Source organism: Lynx rufus, unplaced genomic scaffold (assembly GCF_022079265.1).
Source record: "Lynx rufus isolate CCGP_SWC_20201006 ecotype Redwood Valley unplaced genomic scaffold, mLynRuf1.p SCAF_17, whole genome shotgun sequence".
Classification (NCBI taxonomy): domain Eukaryota; kingdom Metazoa; phylum Chordata; class Mammalia; order Carnivora; family Felidae; genus Lynx; species Lynx rufus.
The window spans coordinates 3,725,689-3,746,092 of record NW_025814831.1 but is presented as its reverse complement, the minus strand read 5'-3'; the positions used below and the strand labels follow the sequence as shown (position 1 = coordinate 3,746,092).

The following is a 20,404-nucleotide window of genomic DNA, read 5'->3' as shown; positions in this document are numbered from 1 at the left end:
CAGGACCGTCTTGGAAGTTTTCAAGTGTTTACTGACTCAACCAAGAAATCTTTTTTCCATTACTAACTTACTGTCTTTTCAAATTATTGAATACTTGTGTTTTCCCACTCCACCAAGGAGCCGGAAACAACCAAGAATAGTGACTCTTTATGTCCTGAATGGCCCTTTCCTCTCTTGATCTCCATGTTAGTTTTCTTGTAAGTGAACGAATACATTGTGAGGGTAGCAGCTTTTAATGCATCCTTTGAATTCAGGTAATTTTGAGGTAATTTTGAGAAACTAGTAAAGCCGGCCCCAGTGCTTTTGATATTTTAATTTATAGAATGCTCTTTTGTCTTCCTCATGACACTGCCAGATTGGAGAAGGGTGCTGTCATTCAAAACTATTTATTGGAGGGGTGCCTGGGTGGCTCAGTCGGTTAAGCGTCCGACTTCGGTTCAGGTCATGATCTTGCGGTTTGTGAGTTCAAGCCCCGCGTCGGGCTCTGGGCTGATGGCTCAGAGCCCGGAGCCTGCTTCAGATTCTGTGTTTCCTTCTCTCTCTGCCCCTCCCTTGCTCATGCTCTGTCTCTCTCTGTCTCAAAAATAAATAAAACATTAAAAAAAATTAAAAAAAAAACTATTTATTGGACAGTTGTGAGAGTGGAAACAGGGAACTGGCATCAGACAAGCTTTGGTCCCAACTGCTGAGCCAGGTGGGACCTTGCCAGGGGCTGTGTGCAAGGCGTGGCATGGCTCTTCAGGGCCCACAGCATGGCTGGGTGCTACCTGCCCTGTGGGCGTTTCTGGCTGGTGAGTCAGTCCTGGAGTTCTTCAGCAGCACTGACCTAACCTACAAATTAAGATTTATTTTTATATTATTTCAGTAGAAAATTTTATTAATGTGGACTTTTCTTTTTGTATAAAAAGTGTTGACACCAGAATATTTTCGGTTCCAAATGTTGATTAATTTAGGGGGAAACCGAAGAGATTTGATGTCGCATAACAAATCTCTATTTAAATTCAGTAAATTGAAGTGAATCACAACTATATTAAGCAAAAGCGAACATTGCAGAATAGGGTTTATTTGAAAGACGGTTCAGATGAAAATTTCAGGGTGACCTGGAAAGATGTCATGCTTCTGTACCACCTTAAGTTAAAACAATGTGATCGTTTGGATGTCATGTAGGAAACTTGGTACTGGTGGGTCCAGCAATTCTGGCAGTGGTGGGGGTCACATTTGATTAGGAAGTTGATTTATTCTGGAGGGTTTACATAGCGTGAGAATATTAGATTCAGAAAGATCCTAGGAATATTATATTAGATATTTAAAATTTTCAACATGACTATCTGTAAAAATATATGTGACGTTTCATGTTTTAGGACTAAAGTAAGCATGCGGTGGTAATGTATATTTGATCATGAGTTCAGGTGAGTAAGACTTCAGAGACACCCAACCAACCCAAACTCACCACTGCATTATAGCTCCAGACATGGTTTTGTTTCACACAAGAGTAGTTTTAACTGTTACCCAGTGGCATGGGATAGTCATTTCACTGTTAACTAGCTCTTTTCCTTCTTGTTCAGATCCATTTGGGTAATGCTTTTCTTTCTTTCTTTTTTGAAAAATGTTTGTTTGTTTATTTACTTATTTATTTTGAGAGAGAGAGAGAGAGAGAGAGAGCAAGCAGGGAGGGGCAGAAGGAGAGGGAGAAAGAATCGCAAGCCAGCTGTATGCACAGAGCCCGATGTGGGGTTTGATCTTATGAACTGTGAGATCATGACCTGAGGGGAAATCAAGAGTCAGATGCTTAACCAGGTGCCCCTGGATATTGCTTTTCAAAAGTAAGCTAAATAATTCTAGTCAGTTCTCATATTAAAGTAGCTAGAAAGCAAGCAAATAGTTATAGTTAGTTAAATGATGTGAGAAGTTTATTTTAGCCTAGCCAATATCTCAGTGTCTTCTTGAAATCAGAAATGGCCTTAGTTCAGCTAAAGACGTTATTTTTGGTGCATCTGGTCGCAAATGTCCTGTGTTAGTCTTAAGGGAATAAATAAATTCTGGGGATGTCAGTGCTGAAATTCAAAATACTGAAAAAAGATGCTTGGTTTTAAAAAGGGACAAATGCATTCGTTAGGCATTATTGACATTTTGGGAATTTTGAGGCATGTATTTTACTTGTTGCTCAGAAATTAGATGATCACCTAGGATTTGAATGTATAGTTGTCTGAGTGGTCGAGAATGCTGGTCAAGTCACCAAGGAGAGACCACTGGTCTTTGAGACCAGTTTCAGTCCTGCTGACTCTGACTCCTCTGGGCAAGTTGCTATTGTCTTTATCTTAGTTCCTCAATAGTCCAAGGAGAGATTTGGAGCATCGGATAACCTTTTGAAGATAATTTGAGAGGTGCATATGGCAAATCCACTTTTACAGTGTAAATCTTGACTGATTCTTACATCATGAGTCAGTGGGCATGCCTTTGTTGAGGTAGTCACTTTCTGATAATAGACATAGATGTTAGGAAGAGGCAGACCACTTTGTCACTTGCTGATGTGTAATGTTGGGAAATTGCTGAATCTTTGTGTTTCAGTTTCCTCATATCTATAATGGAGGGGGAAATGGAGAAGAATATTTAGACTTGTGAGGAATAAATGTATAATTACAGGAATAATTGAATAATAACTACTAATATGTATTGAATGTTTACTGTGTGGTAGATCCTTTCTAAGTGCTGAAGATACAAACCCAAAGAAGACACATACCCAAAGAAAACATTTCTGTCTTCAGAAAGCTGACAGTCAGGTGGGAGAGAGAGAAGGAAGCAAAGCCAGTGTAGGCTTGTGTTATGGTGGGTGTCCTTATAGTATAGACCAGGGCTTGAGGAAGGTCACTTTCACTGGGAAGAGAAGGTACTTGGAAAGATGCTTAGAGAAGTTTAACTCCCTAGAAAGCCGGTGCCTGCTGAGTGTGCCTAGCATCTTGCTAGCTGCTGGGGGTGGAGGGAGGCTACAGATCTAAATTTAGCATGATCTCTGCCCTCAAGTTTCGTGACCAAACTGTGAGTTGAGTGTAAACGGTAGGTGTCAAGACACGTGAATGGAGTCTTGAGGATGAAGTGTCTGGCAGGACATGAAGGGAGAGAGAGGGAAGGAGCCAAGGCACAGGAGAAAGCGGACCAGGGGGCGTGGTGTGCAAGTCCGCCCTTGCGATGCAGAGGCAGGGTCTTAGCCAGGGAGGGCAGGCACGCCTGCTGAGCAAGGCTGGGCGGCCGGCCGGCTCACACCCAAGGCCAGGTCAGAAGGAGCAGGTGGAAGAGGGAATTTTGGGGTGGGGAGGATGCTTTCATGAACTTGAATGGTATCTGATTGTTAAATTAACTCATTTCATGAGTTTTGACTATTTCTTCATAAAAATTACAACTTTTAATTTCATAGTCTTTGTTTCTCCACTAAACTTAATACCATAAAATTTTTGATTAAGGAAAAAGCTTTTTTTTTTTTTTTGGTCATTACATTTGAAAACATTTTTCTGCACCCGTGCTTTTATTTATTTTTTAAATTTTTTTAATGTTTATTTTTGAGAGAGAGAGAGAGAGTGTGCCCGAGTATGAGCAGGGGAGGGAGGGAGAGAGGGAGAGAGAGAGAGAAAGAAAGAAAGAGAAAGAGAGAAAGAGAGAGAGACAGAATCGGAAGCAGGCCCCAGGCTCCAAGCTGTCAGCACAGAGCCCCACTGGGGGCTGGAACTCAACAGCTGTGAGATCATGACCTGAGCCGAAGTCGGACGCTTAACCGACTGAGCCACCCAGGTGCCCCTGCACCTGTGCTTTTAGAAAGTGAAATAAACGCTGTAGAGGATATGTAGAAGTTGGCTTACGGTGGAGGTTCTTTTATTCTTGTGATGGTGAGACTACTTCCACTTGTGCTTGCCTAGCGCTTTCCTGCCACATTCACTAGAGAGGAGCACCAGCAGGGTGGTGACCCTGCAGAATCTGGAATGAAGTTTGTTGCTTGATTTGCTTTTAATTGAGCTGATGTGTTGAGAGCCTTGGCACCTACCTTCACCAGTTAGTAAATGGACGTGGTAGCAGTTGCTGCTGGTGGCTGGTTTTGGTCTACCCCATAATGTAAATGTATCTCCCCAACATTACATAATTAAAGTTGTAATATCTTTGTGTGCATGTACTAATTTAGTAATAATAGGAAAGTTTTTACATTCTTGTAGTATTTCCCTGTCTCCAGAGTGTCTATGTGTGGGACTATGTACGTATAAGACTCTTAGTTGCAAATAGAAGTAATTTGAGCATAATGTTTCATATTGAAGTGTTTTCTGTTTTAAGATCTTTCTGAGAAAGAAAGCATTTACTTTTCCGGTTCTGATAAATCCTTGTAGTTATAATGTATGAGTGTGATGTGCTTAGTAAGAAAGTTATTCTGGAGTCTTCCCTTTCTGCTGTGGCAGAGTAACAGGGACCAGGTTTACTGTCCACCAGGACCTGGTACAGAATTGACACCAGAAAGCTCAATAATTGTGATTAATAAATATTTTAGGGGCACCTGGCTGGCTCAGTCGGTGGGGCGTGTGACTCTTGATCTTGGGGTTGTGAGTTTGAGCCCCACTTTGGTTGGAGAGATTACTTAAAAATAAAACCTTTAAGAAAATAAACAGTGTATTACAGTACTTTTAGAAAATCAAATTTGGTGCAAATAGATCAGTAATGAAAAAATCAAATTTTAAATATAGATAGGATCAGAATTAATGATTTTTCCTTTTGCCTCAGCTCAGATATGGCTCAGTTCAGCACTGCTCCTGGTACTATCTTTAAAATTTCACTATTTTCTTCTTGTAGATTTTTTTTATTAACTTTGGTTTTTACCTCTAATACTGAATTTTTTGGTACTCCTTTAAAATTTACTTGAGTCATGTGCCTTATTCTCCTCATCCTTGTCCCAAACCTGACTCTTTTCCTTAAACAACTTGAAAACCAGACAAAACATAAGAAATAACAGTTTCAGATATTGGCCAGCAGACAGGTTAGGACCGTATTCCCTAAAATAAGGGAAATGAGCCCTATGATTATTCCAGCTTACTCTCTAGAGCAGGGCCCATGAAATTTTTCTGTAAAGGGCCAGACAGTAAATATCTTAGGCTTTTCAGACCATATGGTCTCTGTCAGAGTTACACACTCAACTCTGTGTCTGCTTTCATACTAAGTATGTGAATGAATGGGTATGGATGGGTTCCAATAAAACTTTATTTATAAAAACTAGTAGTAGGTTAGATTTGACCGCCAGGCAAATCCTGGCCTAGAGAGTGTTTCCACACTGCAGGGTAGGAGAGAGAAGCCAGAACCCACTAGCTTTTACTGAAGTGACAAACACCCAGCATTTGGGAGAACAAAGCAGCTAGAGTTGGGGGGCAAAGTATATAGGAGAGGAAGGGAGCTACTTAGAGAATCCAGGGATCCGCAGAAGGACCCCCTTGAGACTCTGGTTGAGTACTGACCAGCACATACACGAGAGGAAACACAAAGCCAGGAAAAGAACCACCAGAAAGGAATAGACTGAACAATTTGTGGATATCCCACAGGGCTGAGACAGTTTGTGTTCCCACCACCTAGAGTAGTATCAGATCCTTGTAAGGCTTGTTTTTTAATCTTTGTGAGGGTGGATTCGGAGCAGCTTTTCCATTTAGGGGATCGGGTAGACTTCCCTCCCCTCACTAGTGGGGCTGGATTAGCTCTAGACCATAAAGGCCATTGTAGACCTGCCCTAAATCGTTCCAAATAACGTTTCTCAGAACAAAGTCCTGCTGTATTGAAAAGGACTTAATAGGGGTGCCTGGGTGGCTCATTCATTTGAACGTCTGACTCTTGATTTCATCTTGGGTCCTGATCACAGGGCTGTGGGATTGAGCCCTGCATTGGGCTCCCACCCTGGGCATGGGGCCTGCTTACGATTCTCAGGGCACCTGGGTGGCTGCCAGTTGAGCATCTGACTCTTGATTTTGGCTTGGGTTGTAGTCTCATGGTTGGAGATGGAGCCCCGCATCGGGCTCCCTGCTAAGCTGAGATCGTGCTTGGGATTCTCTCTCTCGGTCTTTTCCTCTGCTTGTGCTCTCTCTGTCTCTGTCTCTCTCTCTCTCTCTCTCTCTGTCTCTCTCTCAAAAAAAAAATTCTCTCTCTCCCTCTGCCCTTCCCCCTGCTCGTGTTCTTTCTCTTTCTCTAAATATATATATAATAAAATCTTGGGGCACCTGGGTGACTCAGTTGATTAAGCATCCAACTCTTGATTTCAGCTAAGGTCTTGATCTCAGGATTGTGAATTCAAGCCTCATGTTGGGCCCCATAGTGGGTGTGGAGGCTACTTTAAAAGAAAAAGAAAGGGTGTAGTAAATTCTAGCTCCCAATAGTGTAAAAAAAATTTGGGTGTCCAACATATAATAAAAATTACCAGGCAGGGTGCCTGGGTGGCTCAGTCCCTTAAGCATTGGACTTTGGCTCAGGTCATGATCTCGTGGTTCGTGAGTTTGAGCCCCGCATTGGGCTCTGTGCTGACAGCTCAGAGCCTGGAGCCTGCTTCGGATTCTGACCCCCTCTTTCTTTCTGCCCCTCCCCTGCTTATGCTCTCTTTCAAAAATAAATTTAAAAAACATTAAAAAAATTTAAAAACCTTAAAAAGTATTATCAGGCATACAGAGAAGCAAGAAAATATGATATTAACCAGGAAAAAAATCAGTCAATAGAAACAGACCCCAAAATAACAGATGATGGAATTTGCAGACAAGGACATTAAAATAACTGTTACATGTAAGTCACACATATTCAAAAATGTAGAGGAAAATGAGTGAAATGAAAGATATGAAAAGAAAGACTAAAATAAAACTTCCAGATGAAAAATACTGTATCTGAAATGAAAAATGCAGTAGAGAGATTAATAGCAGGTTGGCACTACAGAAAAGGTCATTGAACTTCAAGACTTAGCAATAGAAACAATCCAAAATACAGCAAAAAGAATAGAGAAGACTGAAGAGAATAACAGAGCATTTAGGGACCTGTGAGACAAAACCACCTGCTCCAAGATATGTGTAATTGGGGTTCCAGGAGAGGAGGGAATGGAAACAACACTTGAAGGAATAATGGCTGAACAAAAATTAAAAATTTGATGAAAACTATAAACCACAAAGCTCAAAAATCCCAAATAGAGTACACAAAACCATACCAACATACTGCAACATCCAATTCCTGAAAAACCAGTGATAAAGAGAGGAAAAAAAAAGCCCAAAACTTAAAAAGCAGTGAGAAGAAAAGACATTACAGAGGAACAAAGATAGAAATGGCAGCTGGCTTCTGGTCCGATTTGTGCTAGCCAAAAGACAACAGAATGACATGTTTAAAGTACCAAAAGAAAAACCTGTTAGTTTAGAATTCTGTGCCCAGAGAAAATATCTTCTAGAAATAAAAGTGAAATCAAAATTTCTAGGCCAAGAAAAGCTGACAGATTTTATTGCCAGCAGAACTGCATGCACTACAAGAAAAAAATTCTTTTAATGTTTGTTTGTTTTTGAGAAAGGGAGTGCAAGTGGGGAAGGGGCAGAGAGAAAGAGGACAGAGGATCTGAAGCAGGCTCTGTGCTCACAGCAGTGAGTCAGATGCGGGGCTTAAACTCCCTGACTGTGAGATCATGACTGAGCCAAAGTCTGTGCTCAACCCACTGAGCTCCCCAGGCGTGCCTACGCTTCAAGAAAATTTTTAAGGAAGTTCAGGTAGAAGGAAATGATACCAGATGGAAATTTTTACACAGAGGAATGAAAAGAACCAGAAATGGTCAATAGGTGGATAAATATTCTCACTTCTAATTGCTTTTTTTTTTTTTTTTTTTGGCTATTTTGGAGCGCCTGGTGGCTCACTCAGTTAAGCATTCAACTCTGCATTTCAGCACAGGTCATGATCTCACAGTTTCGAGTGTTCGAGCCCCACATCGGGCTCTGTGCGGGTGCCAAGCCTGCTTGGGATTCTTCCTCTCCCTACTCCTCCCCTGCTTTCTCTGTCTCTCTCAAAATAAATAAACAGACTTTCAAAATAATAATAAGAAAATAAAAATAGGCTATTTAAAGCAAAAATAACAGTGTAATGTGGGACTTCTCATACTTGCAGAGGTAAATAAATGAAAACTGCACAAAAGACGGGAGGGGAGAAACAGAACTATGGTGTTACTATATGCTTAAAGTGGTATAATAGTATTTGCAGGTAAACTGTAGTAAGTCAAAGGTGACTGTCGTATCCAGGATAATCTGTCATCAGTGGGAATGAAAGAAAATATTAATGCCAATATCAGGGATGTAAAAGAGGGTATCACTACAGATCCTACAGACGTTGAAAGGGTAAGAAGGGTAAAATTGTGAATCATTTTATGCCAATAAATTTGACAAAATGAAAACATTCCTTGAAAAACACAAACCACCAAAGCTCACTCGAAGAAATATATAACCTTCGTAACCAGTTGTATTTATTAAAGAAATTGAATTTGTAATTAAACTCCTTACCTCAAAGAACACTCCAGACCCAAATGACTTCACTGGTGAATTGTATTAAACACTTATAGAAAAAGGAATACTAATCAGACAAAAACTTTTTTAGAAAATTGAGGAGGAGGAAATGCTTCCTATCTCATTTTATGAGGCCAGCACTGCTCTGAAAGCAAAACTAGGCAAAGACATTGTAATAAAGGAAAACCACCAAGTGTATTTGTTGTACACGCATGTCTCCCATGAACTTTAGCAAATATAATCCATGTAGAAACATAAAAAGGATATTACATAACAATCAAATAAGGTTTATCTCAGAGTGAAAAATTGGTTTAACACTGGAAAATCAATCAGTGTAATCCACATCATAATAGATCAAAAAAAGGAAAATGAAAGTGAAGCACAGAGATAGAAGTATGGGGAACGCAAAGGAAGGCAGGAGACTCGGAGGAGGTAGTGAAGTCTGACGTACGCGTAATTGGGTTCTGGGAGTAGAGGACATGGATGGTGCAGAGCAGTGTTTGAGAAGAAAATGGTTGACAGTTTTCCAGGAAGTTGAAACAGTCCAAACCGTAGTTTTAAGATGTTCAACAAATGACTGGCAGGATACCCTAAGTAAAAAGAAATCCACAGCCAAACACAGGGTAGTGGAGCACATGATTGCCTACCGAGGCACAACAGGCCGCTTCCCAACACCGGCAGTGAAAGCCAAAAAGCACTAGGAGTAATACCTTCACTACACAACAGGAAAGGATTCTCCATCTAACAAAAATGAATGTTACCTAAAATGTTAATAATGACAAAAATATGTACACATATGTAAACACAGCGGTAGGACATACGTTGGCAGTGTGATGAATGGAGTTAGTATTTTAAAGTCCTTGCTGTCCAAGAGGAGGGGAGAGATACCGCAGTGGCCTTTAAGAGCCTGCACATCACATTGTATTTCTAAAGTAATCATAAGAATAAAAACCAGACACGTGACTTCTAGATTACTAGGGAGCAGAGATTGGAATGGTAGCAATCCAAAAGAAGGCAAATAGAAAAGCCTCTGGTAGGTTGGGTTGGGATTAAAAAAGGAAAGAAAGCCCCAGGTACAATGGTAGAATTAAATCTACCTAGGTGTATGTAATGGCTTCCAATGCAAATAGAGTAAATTTTCCATTTAGAAGACGAAGATACCAAGATTTTTTTTTTTAAATAAGGTGTTTAAAAAATCCAACTATATACCGTTTACAAGACATTCATCTATAAGGATTAAGAAATGTTGAAAGTAAAATGATGAAAAAAATAAACTATGCAAACACCAAAAATAAGATCGTATAGTGTCAGACAAAATATACTTTAAGGCAAAGAGCAGGACTAGAGTGTTACTAGAATGTCATTAACAAGTGTCATTTCACATTAAACAGTGGGCAACTCTGATTCCTGTAACAAAATAAGTAGCTTATTACAAACAAGTCTGTTTCTTGCTCACACAAGATGTCCTATTTGGCAGATTGCTTTCCACATGTTCAGGTACTTTGGGGAAGAGAGAATCTCTTTGAGTTCCAGAGGAGGAAGAAAAGACTTCATTAATTTTGACTCTGTATGTTCACAGGGATGAACCAACTCTACCCAGGGACTAGGATGCTCAACTGGCACACGTCCCCCTGTGCCTGGGGGTTGGAGTCAGTGTCTCTGGAAGTTGGTGGACTGAGGTTAGGGAGTTAATTAAACCTGATGAGAAATCATAGTGCAGTAACCGTTGGAAAAATGAACAGATACTTGGTTGCAAAATTAAATTTGCATTGCTGCAGTTGTCAGATGTAAAATTTCATGAATTTATTCAAAATAATTATTAAGTTCTATGTAACAAAGAATTCTTAGGATACCACTACACAACCATTCAGTTAGCAAGAATTAAAAAGTCTGACCAGCCTTGTTGAAGAAGTTAAGCACCAGAAACTCTCTCATACCCTTCTGGTGGGAGTGTAAATTGTTGTAACTGCTTTGGGAAATAGTTTGGCTTTATTTAGCAAAGTTGAATAGATACTTACTGGATAACCTAGCAGTCACATTTCTAGGTGTATACACCAGAGAAATACATGCTCATGTGCGTAATTAAGATAGCTGCACCAGAAAGATCTTTGTAGTGTGTCTTTTTTTTTTTTTTAGTTTTTTAAAATTTATTTATTTATTTATTTATTTATTTATTTATTTATTTATTTATTTATTTATTATGAGAGAGTGTGAGTGGGGGAGAGGCAGAGAGAGACTCCCAAGCAGGCTCCGTGCTGTCAGCTCAGAGCCTGACAAGAGGCTCAAACCCAGGAGATCATGAGCTGAATCTAAAACCAAGAGTTGGACGCTTAGCCGGCTGAGCCACCCAGGGGCCCCAGATCTCAGTGGTGTGTCTTTGCTCCAGAGCAGAAACTATTCAGGGGACAGGGGAATGGATAAATAAATTACGGTCTATTTACGCAGTGGAATACTACGTGGCAATGAAAGTAAATGGCGGGTGGAGCAGAAAAAACAAAGAGCAAGACAAAGGAAGACGCGCATAGGATTCTGTTCTTATAAAATTCAGAAGTTGGCAAAAGAGCTGTATCAGAGCCACATACCTGGGGGATAAATGTAAAGTAGGGAATGGTAACCATAAAAGTTAGGGTAGCTGCTCATAGTAGGAGGAAAGGGCTTGGGGTCAGAGAGAGGCGCCCTGCCTTTTCTGGGGTTTCAGCAGCGTTCTATTTCTTGCCCGGGGTGGTAGTTGAACTAGCGTTTGTTTATGTGCTGAACATGCGTGTTTCCTGTGCTTTTTATGTGTAATACTCCGTGATAAAAGTTATGTTAAAAATAGTCCGAAGACATCCTGACTTTGTCATTTGTGTCCAACTCAAAAAACGTAGCAAATCCAAAGTACAGTTTATATAGAGTGGTTAAAATGTTTTGTTTGAACTTCTTTCTTGATCATTTTTTTTAATTCACATTTTTGAAATTCTAGTTTTAAAAGTTTCAAAAATGTTCCTGGTTGAGATGACCGAGTATTATTCTCACTCCTCAGGTAAGAGACTCCACTACATTCTGTGAAGAAGGATAAGACTGACACCGCTTCGCTTCTTTCTCTGTTGAAATCTCTTCCTCCCTGATCGAGCTTTGGTGTATCTTCTTACAGCATATGGCACACGGGTATGTCACTGGACGATTTTAATTTATATAGATTTCTTTTTGCAGCTGGCACTTGTTTGCTTTTCAGAAAAATAAAGTCGTTAAACAACATCCGGAATGTACTCATTTTTGGCTTCAGTAATTTCACTTTGTAACAGATGTATTTGAGTACCTTCTGCACATGTACCGCATTTTGGTGTCAAACCTTCATTTTATTTTTCATTTTTTTTAAACCAGCGTTAAACTTCGAGAATAATCGACGTCACCTTTCATGAGCCAGTAATGATACATGTGTTTGATGCCAAGGGTAATTGTAGGAATTTCTGCCTCATAGGCCTACCCTCTGAAAGCTTGGGGCCACCCTTCCCTAGCAGGACCCCACTGCAGTGAAGGTGCTGGTGGCCTCGGGTGGAGGCTTGCTTCAGCTGAGGATTGCATCTTTTTTTTTTTTTTTTTTTTGAAGATTTTATTTTTAAGTAATCTCTGCACCTAAGGTGGGGCTTGAACTCAACCCCAGGATCAAGAATCACCTGCTCTTCTGACTGAGCCAGCCAGGTGCTCTGGGATTGCATCTTCTGGTGCATGAACTCTTTGCTCCCTAACTATCTTTCTCTGGGAGTTTGAAAAGAAACAAAATACCCTGTTTTAATCTCTAATTTGTGATTGAGTGGCACATTATACTTGAAATTATGAACTCTTTACTATGTTAGAACAGTAAAATGAGTATAAAATGGGTTTGAAATGCTTACATCCATAGTGAGATTTAATATATAGCTATTTTTGATAAATTCTCAAGTATTAAGAAAAGTGCAGTTTTAAAAATTATTCATAATACCAGGACCATTCAGTTTTCCCCGGTTGTGTCAGTGTTTTTAGTTTGTTTGAATCAGGGCTCGCACAACGGCAGCTAGCTGATAATGTCCCTTCGGCCTGTTTTCATCCTGTGACTGCCCCTCCCTGTCCCTTTTCTTCCTCACGTGTTCTTGGGTGGCTGGTTGTGGTCAGGTTTCCCTGTGTTGAATTTTGCCCTTGGCACCGAACGTGTTCTTCTGCCGCCTGCATCTCCTGTGGGGTGGTGATAGATCCGCCCGGTTGACCACCTTCTGGCCTGGCCTTTGAGCACAAGGCCCTGCTGAGGCCGTGGTGTGTGCCCTCACCAGGAGGCACGCGTCTTCGTGGCTCCGGGCCTGTGCTGCTCGGTGCCTGGACTTAGTCCTCGCAGGTTGTGAGATGACATTACTCGTTTGTTCTGCCTTGAGTAGCTGAAATATGTCGGTAGATGGAAACTGCCCTTCGTTCAGTATTTGGTCACCCTAAGGGGCAGTTCAGATAGGAAGAAGAGGATACGTTCTCTTTCTCTGTGCTCAGTAATGAGATGTAGCCACTCCCAAAGTGACAGGTGACTGTTTCAAGTAGTGTTACCAACTTGTGAACTTAAACGCACGTGGTATGTTTCAGTCCCTCACAGTTAGGATTCTTACAGATGCCAATCCTGAGCCACTGGTGGCTGGTGGAGCCTCTTTGGTGGGCTCCTTTGTCCTTTGACGTGACCTGCACTCTTCCCTTCCTTGCTTTCTGGTACCGTGAGGTGTTCCAGATTTGTTCTAAACTTCTTTGCCCCAGGCCTGGCGTTGGCTCTTCTCCGAGCAGCTCTGGTTCCCTTTTGTAGAAAATGGTGTCTTGAGACCACAATCTGGGTACCGGGGACACTCACTGCTAGGCCTTTTGGGTGGACAGACAGGCAAGTACGCTTTTTAAGGGAAAATATCAGCAGTTCACACTGATGTTTATTTCAAATTGAGTATTACTTGATTTTTACTTCGTTGGTTTATATTGGTATCGCTTTTCTCTAATGCTGCAAACCTTGGTTCCCAGCAATGTTAGCATCATTATATGTTTGTTTTATCCTATAAAATATATGTGGTAGTTTTATTTATTTATTTATTTTTTTTAATTTTTTTTTTTCAACGTTTATTTATTTTTGGGACAGAGAGAGACAGAGCATGAACGGGGGAGGGGCAGAGAGAGAGGGAGACACAGAATCGGAAACAGGCTCCAGGCTCCGAGCCATCAGCCCAGAGCCCGACGCGGGGCTCGAACTCCCGGACCGCGAGATCGTGACCTGGCTGAAGTCGGACGCTTAACCGACTGCGCCACCCAGGCGCCCCTGTGGTAGTTTTAAAATAACAATACCAACATATTACCAACGTGATTACTGAAAACAGTTTGGGATTTTCTTGTTGTTCTTAGAGTTCTTTTTTGTCCTTAGAGTATGTATTCCTAGGGATGTTTTCCTAATTAAGTTTTAAAGCCACCTGGTTGCCAGTTATACTCATTTTTTATTTGAATTTTAAGGAATAGCTTCTTTTAAAATTTTGTCGAAGGTTTAGAAAACATTTTCGTGTTTCCAAATCAAAATTAAATATTTTCAGAAATCAAGCTTCCGTTGCTGATCTTTGTGCACTGTTTCTTTTTCCTCCATTGGTAACATACCTATTTTTATTTTTTAAATTTTTTAAATTTTTTATTTTATTTTTTTAACGTTTATTTATTATTGAGAGAGAGAGATACACACACAGAGCATGAGCAGGGGAGGGGCAGAGAGAGAGGGAGACACAGAATCCGAAGCAGGCTCCAGGCTCCGAGCTGTCAGCACAGAGCCCGACATGGGGCTCGAACCCACAAACCTCGAGATCATGACCTGAGCCAAAGTCAGTCGCTTAACCAACTGAGCCACCCAGGCGCCCCAGCATACCTACTTTTAATGTAAGTGTGTGTGTGCACACAGCCCTCTTTCTTAGACACTGGCAACATACAACTTTTCTCCATCTTGTTTCCTGTTGTTTTGTTTTTTAAACTTAACAGCCTGTCGTGAGGCTCACGCCGTAGCAGTGTATAGGGATCCGCCTCGCTCTCTTTTGTGCAGCAGCATAGTATTCCCTCATGTTCAGTGTATTCTAGAAAAAATCTAATTTTTAAAAATATGCTGGCTTTCTTCTGTGTATACATGTCATCAGTTTTGCTCTTTATCCAATTGCCGATTTCTTGGTGATTTGGGGACCTTGCAAGCACGTTGCTTTTCAGTGCCTGATTTTCCTCACATGTAAAAATATGTGAGGTTTGGACCAGAAACTCAAGATGGGTTATTTTAGCTGGAAGACTGCAGATAAATAAACCGAATCTGAGAGCATCTCCCTAGCAACAGAACATATACCCTGGTCCTGGCTGGCCCAGGTGGTGGAGCACGAGACTCAGATCTCGGGGTTGTGGGTTTGAGCCCACACTGGGTGTGGAGATTAGGTAAAAAAATAGAATCTTAAAAAAAAGAAAAAAAGAATGCCTTTCCTGTATTCACAGAGCTGGCGGTGACGGGGAGTCAGATCAGGAGTGCTGAAACCAGTAAGTGGATGTTGGAATCAGGGAGGTGAGCACAGTTCCACCGGGGCAGCCGGCTCGGTGGTGGTGGCGCACTCCTCGGGGTGGAACAGGCTGCAGTGTCGCAGGCAGAGATGTGTCAAACAGGAACGGGAAGGGCCGAGAGTGACAAGTTCCATGCTGGCTGCGTGGATGACGAGGGGCCTGGGTGACGTGACAAACAGCGGGAGGTGGTCTGGGAGCTCAGAAAGCGTGGTGCTGTGGTGCCCAGGGAGAGCCTCCTTGGTGCACATCTGCTGGGTGAGGCCTGCGTGGGGGTGCCGTGGCCCGGCGTGGGGGTGTGCGGGAGAGAAGATGGTCCACATCAGCACCTGCGCGGCTCCCACCTTTACACCACAGGTGAAGGTGGTGGGGGGTCCGCCAGAGGGGTTGGGAAGGGGCACTGAGATCAGAGCCAGTGCTTTTGAAATCTCATGCTTTATTGTGGAAGTTGATTTAAATACCCTAATCCACTCCGTGTGGCCACGTCTTCTGTTTTTCACTCGTATTTCCTTCCAAGTGAAGTCGACGCTCCAGGAGGATGGATCTTCTCACACACACACAGCTGCTTCTGCCTCCAGTCCAAGCACGGCCTCCGGGCAGCATCCACCTGGATGTGGCTCTTTGTGGCTTGTCTGTCGAGTGGACTGAGCCCTCAGCCTGTCTGTCTCCTTCTGTCCAGATGGCAGGACTCTGGCCCTGGTCCAGGAGAGACACAGCATCTTTACACCGTCAGGGTTGAATGAGCGCTTTAAAGAAAGATCCCTAAATCAAGGGATATTGGCAGTGCCGGGCCTCAGATAGCTATTGTTTTCCTAAAGGATTTAAGACCAAGTTTTATGCTGTGGGTTAATCAGGTTCTTCTCCCGCTGTGAGCCCTTGGCTGGCTGGCTGTCCAGTCCACGTCGCCCCACCCCCTCTGTTTCTGTCTCCTAAGTGGGGCTTTTACATACGTGATTACGATCTGCGCGTTTGTCTGGATGAGAACCTAGTCTCCCCTGGTCTTTGCTTTGCCGGTGTGTCAGCCACAGGCCCTCTCCCTGCTGTAGAGCATCTGGTATCAGGTGTCATGAAAAAAGTCCCTGCTGAAATGTTCGCATAAATATGGATTATTGGAAAGCTTTTTTTTTTAATCAACAGGGCACACCTGTCTATTTCTGGTTTTCTCTCTTCTCTCTGTATTGGCATTGCTTAGATGATACTCTTAATTTCCCTGCTGGGCTTGAGGCTGAGCTCATCTGCCTCCGTCTATGTTGTGTTTAGTACTTTCTTGCTGGCAGGGGCCATTTTCTTTGTTTATCTGATGCTTCCCTTTTTTGGTTTTCCCCGGGCTTTCCAGTTCTTGGAACACCCTTTTGTCAGCAGATGTGCTTTGGTTTCCAGTTTCCGATCTCCAAGTAAGATGTAGCTCAACTGAAATCACAAGTAGGGAGCATAAGTCATTAGAGTACGGAGGCATAGAGGAAAGGCAGAGGGATCCAGTCCAGCTCCGGCTGCATTTCGAAGTGTGGCTATGCCTCAGCTGTGAGAGAGGGGCTTCCTGAGTAGCTGGCCGGAAACTAAAACTTTATGAAGTGATTTTCTCAAATAGAGGTTCTTGCATTTAGCTAACAGTTTGGCCCCCGAATAGGATACATTCATGCCTACACACGTAGCAGACCGTAAATAATGTGATAGTAGAGCAGTGGTTCTGCTCAGAGGACCCTGTGGAGTGGGAACTCTAGAACCAAGAACGCCAGGCGCTGTGGCAAGCCCTGGTCCCTGGCCCGGCCCGGGCTGCCACCCCCGAGGTTGCTGCCTCCCGGTGGTTTCTGTCTAGGCCCCTCTGCAGCTCCCCAGAGCGCACAGACCCCCTCTGGCGCCATCTCTTAGTCACCTAACTCCCTTCCTGATGGTTTCCATTGCACTCTCTTTGCTTTGTGTATATCTGTCATTACTGTTCACATACTCTTTATGTGCGTGGAAGCAAACATCCTCTTCCCACACTTGAGGCTAAAAAGATGAGGTGTTGGCAGTGGTCCCAAGGTTTGCCTCACTTGCTTGGTGCGGAGTGCTGACCAGAGGCACGTGTGTCCACTCTGGGTATTGTAACCTCCGAGCTGCTTCCCCACATTGGACTGTTGAATGTCAGTCCACAAGTGCCCAAGAGTTGTCTCCTCCACCACCTCTGGGTGTGTGTGTGTGTGTGTGTGTGTGTGTGTGTGTGTGTGTGTGTGTGTAATTAGAGAGCAAGTGCATACACAGAGGGGAGGGGCAGAGAGAAAGACAGAGAGAGAGAGGGAGAGAGGGAGAGTCCCAAGTGGGCTCCACACTCAGCGAGGAGTGGGATCACGCTGGGATCCCGTGGGATCCTGGGATCACGACCTGAGCCAAAATCAAGAGTTGGACACTCAACCGACTGAGCCACCCCGGCACCCCACCTCAAGCACCTCTTTAATGTATTTGACTTGAGTGTACATTGTTTTTGTCGGAGGTTTCCACACTTACACATTTTGGAAGGTTCCAAAGATGTGACTGGACTAACGTTGCCACTTCTGGTGCTCTGCCTACACGTGAAGCACATGGTGGGATTCTTGGCCCATCTGTAGCTTGGTGCAGATGCCCAGGTGTAGCTGCAGGTCAGAAATTGCCATCATGGGTAGAAAAAGTTAGCATTTTAACTTCAAATGTCTGTAGGAACTTTCTTTTACAATGGTTTTTAGTTTGAGGGCCTTTCAACATGGTGTGAGCCTTTGTAGCCATACTTGTAGTAGATAGTGTTCCGGTCTGGGATCAGAAATGGCCGACTCCAGGGGAGGCCCGTTTACCACGCACGCTGGCACTCGGTATGGTACGCGTCCACGTTGGCAGTTGTCCTCTGGCCACTTACTTCTTATTTCACTGTATTTATTTGAAATATTATTCACTCAAGTTAGTTTTTCAGTGCCTTCTATATCCTTACTCTTCTTAACTTTTAATTTTTTTATTAAGATACATATAATGGTATGAAATTCTTTGGATCTAAATACGGACAGAATTGTATTATGTCAGGTTCAAATGTGTTAGCCATTTTTTTTTTTTTAATTTTTTTTTCAACGTTTTATTTATTTTTGGGACAGAAAGAGACAGAGCATGAACGGGGGAGGGGCAGAGAGAGAGGGAGACAAAGAATCGGAAACAGGCTCCAGGCTCTGAGCCATCAGCCCAGAGCCCGACGCGGGGCTCGAACCCACGGACCGCGAGATCGTGACCTGGCTGAAGTCGGACGCTTAACCGACTGCGCCACCCAGGCGCCCCTATGTTAGCCATTTTTTAATGATGCTACTGCTATTGTTTTTCTGTTGCAGTTGTTGAGAGTGCTTATTATATTCTAGTACGTTACACTTTTTAATCAAAAAATTCAGCATTTAAACCATTTAAAGTACAGTTCAGTGGTTTTTAATATATTCACAATGTTATAAACTATTACCACTATCTAATTCCAGAATATTTTCATTCATCCCCAAAAGAAACTCCTAGTGTAACCACTAAGAAGTTTCTGTCCAGGAGCACCTGGGTGGCTCAGTCAGTTAAGCATCCAGCTTCGGCTCAGGTCATGATCTCACGGCTTATGAGTTCGAGCCCCGTGTTGGGCTCTGTGTTGACAGCTCAGAGCCTGGAACCTGCTTCGGATTCTATGTCTCCCTCTCTCTCTGCCCCTCCCCCACTCGTGCTCTGTTTCTCTCTCTCTCTCTCTCTCCCTCTCTCTCTTTCTTTCTTTCTCTCTCTCTCTCTCTCAGAAATAAACATTAAGAAAAATACCTTAAAAAAAAAAAAAAAAGAAGCTACTGTCCATTATTCTCCCTTTGCCCCAGCCCCTGGTAATCACTAATTTCCTTTGCCTATTCTGGACATTTCATATAAATGGAATCATAAGGTATGTGGCCTTTTGTTTCTGATTTCTGTTATATAGCACAGTGTTTTCAGGATTCACTCCTATTGTAGCATGTATCCGTATATCACTCCTTTTTATGATGAAATAATAGTACATATATGGATATACCACATTTTGTTTAGCTGATCTCTTGCTGGGCACCTTGGGCTATTAATACTTTTTGTCTATTATGAATTTTGCTCCTTTGAGCATATGTTTACAAGTCTTTGTGTAAACATCTGTTTTCAATTCTCTTGGTTATATACATCGGAGAATATCTGGGTCATATGGGAACTGTTAACTTTATGAGCAACTGACTGTTTGGTACAGTGACAGGGCCATATTACGTTCCTTCCAGCAGCGTATGAGGGTTCCAGTTTCCTCATATCCTCACCAACACTTGGAATTTTCCATTATCTTTTATTATAGCCATCCTAGTGGCTGTGTCTCATGATGGTTAGTTTTTTTTGAACATGAAGTTAAAAAAAATTTTTTTAATGCTTATTTATTATTTTTGAGAGACAGAAAGAGACAGAGGGTGAGCAGGGGAGCAGCAGAGAGAGAGGGAGACACAGAATCCAAAGCAGGCCTCAGGCTCCGAGCTGTCAGCACAGAGCCCGACGCAGGGCTCGAACCCATGAACTGGGAGATCATGACCTGAGCCGAAATCAAGAATTGGATGCTCGGCCCACTGAACGACCCAGGCACCCCAAAGTTAGGCATTTTAAAGTGAGCAATTCAGTGCTGCTTAGTACATCCACAGTGTTGTGTGTCCACAACCTGTACATGGTTCCAAGCATTTTCATTCCCTAAAAGGAAACCCCATACCCATTAAGCAGGTAGAGTCCTCATTACTCTTCCCCAACCCCTGCCAATGACCAGTCTGCTCTGTGTCTGCGTGGACTCATCTATTCTATATATTCCCTATAAATGGTATCATACACTATGTGCTCTTTTGTTTTGACATCTCTCACTGAGCGTAATGTTTTCCAGATTCATCCATGTTTTAGCCTGTACCATTGCTTCATTTCTTTTTATGGCTAAACAGTACCCCATTGTGTGAAGATACCACATGTTGTTTATCCATTCGTCTGTTGATGGACATCTTGGTTGTTTCCACCTTTTGGACATTGGGAATAGTGCTACTGCGCGCGTGCGTGTATATATGTCTGAGTACCTGTTTTCAGTTCTTTTGGGTATATATGTAAGAGTGGAATTATTGGATCCTATGGCAATTCAATGTTTAACTGCTCCAGGAACCACCAGATTGTTTTCCACAGCAGCTAAACCATTTTATGTTTCCACCAAAGTGTATAAATGTTTGAATTTCTCCACATCCTCACCAATGCTTGTTATTTTTCCTTTTTAAAAGAATTATAGCCATCTTGGTTGGTATGAAGTGGTAATTCATGGTGGTTTTGGTTTGTGTTTTCCTAATGACTAAAGATGT

The 20,404-nt window shown here is 42.5% G+C and overlaps 1 protein-coding gene across 4 annotated transcripts in view; it reads left to right on the top strand.

Annotated features, from left to right (window-relative positions):
• The window catches only part of TRAF3 (TNF receptor associated factor 3), a 119,756-nt gene that overhangs the window by 51,967 nt on the left and 47,385 nt on the right, over positions 1–20,404 (top strand). For all 4 annotated transcript variants that reach the window (XM_047080037.1, XM_047080040.1, XM_047080039.1 and 1 more), the window contains one exon: positions 11,545–11,669. The gene's annotated coding sequence lies outside the window, so the exon portion shown is untranslated. The remainder of the gene's footprint in view (positions 1–11,544; positions 11,670–20,404) is intronic.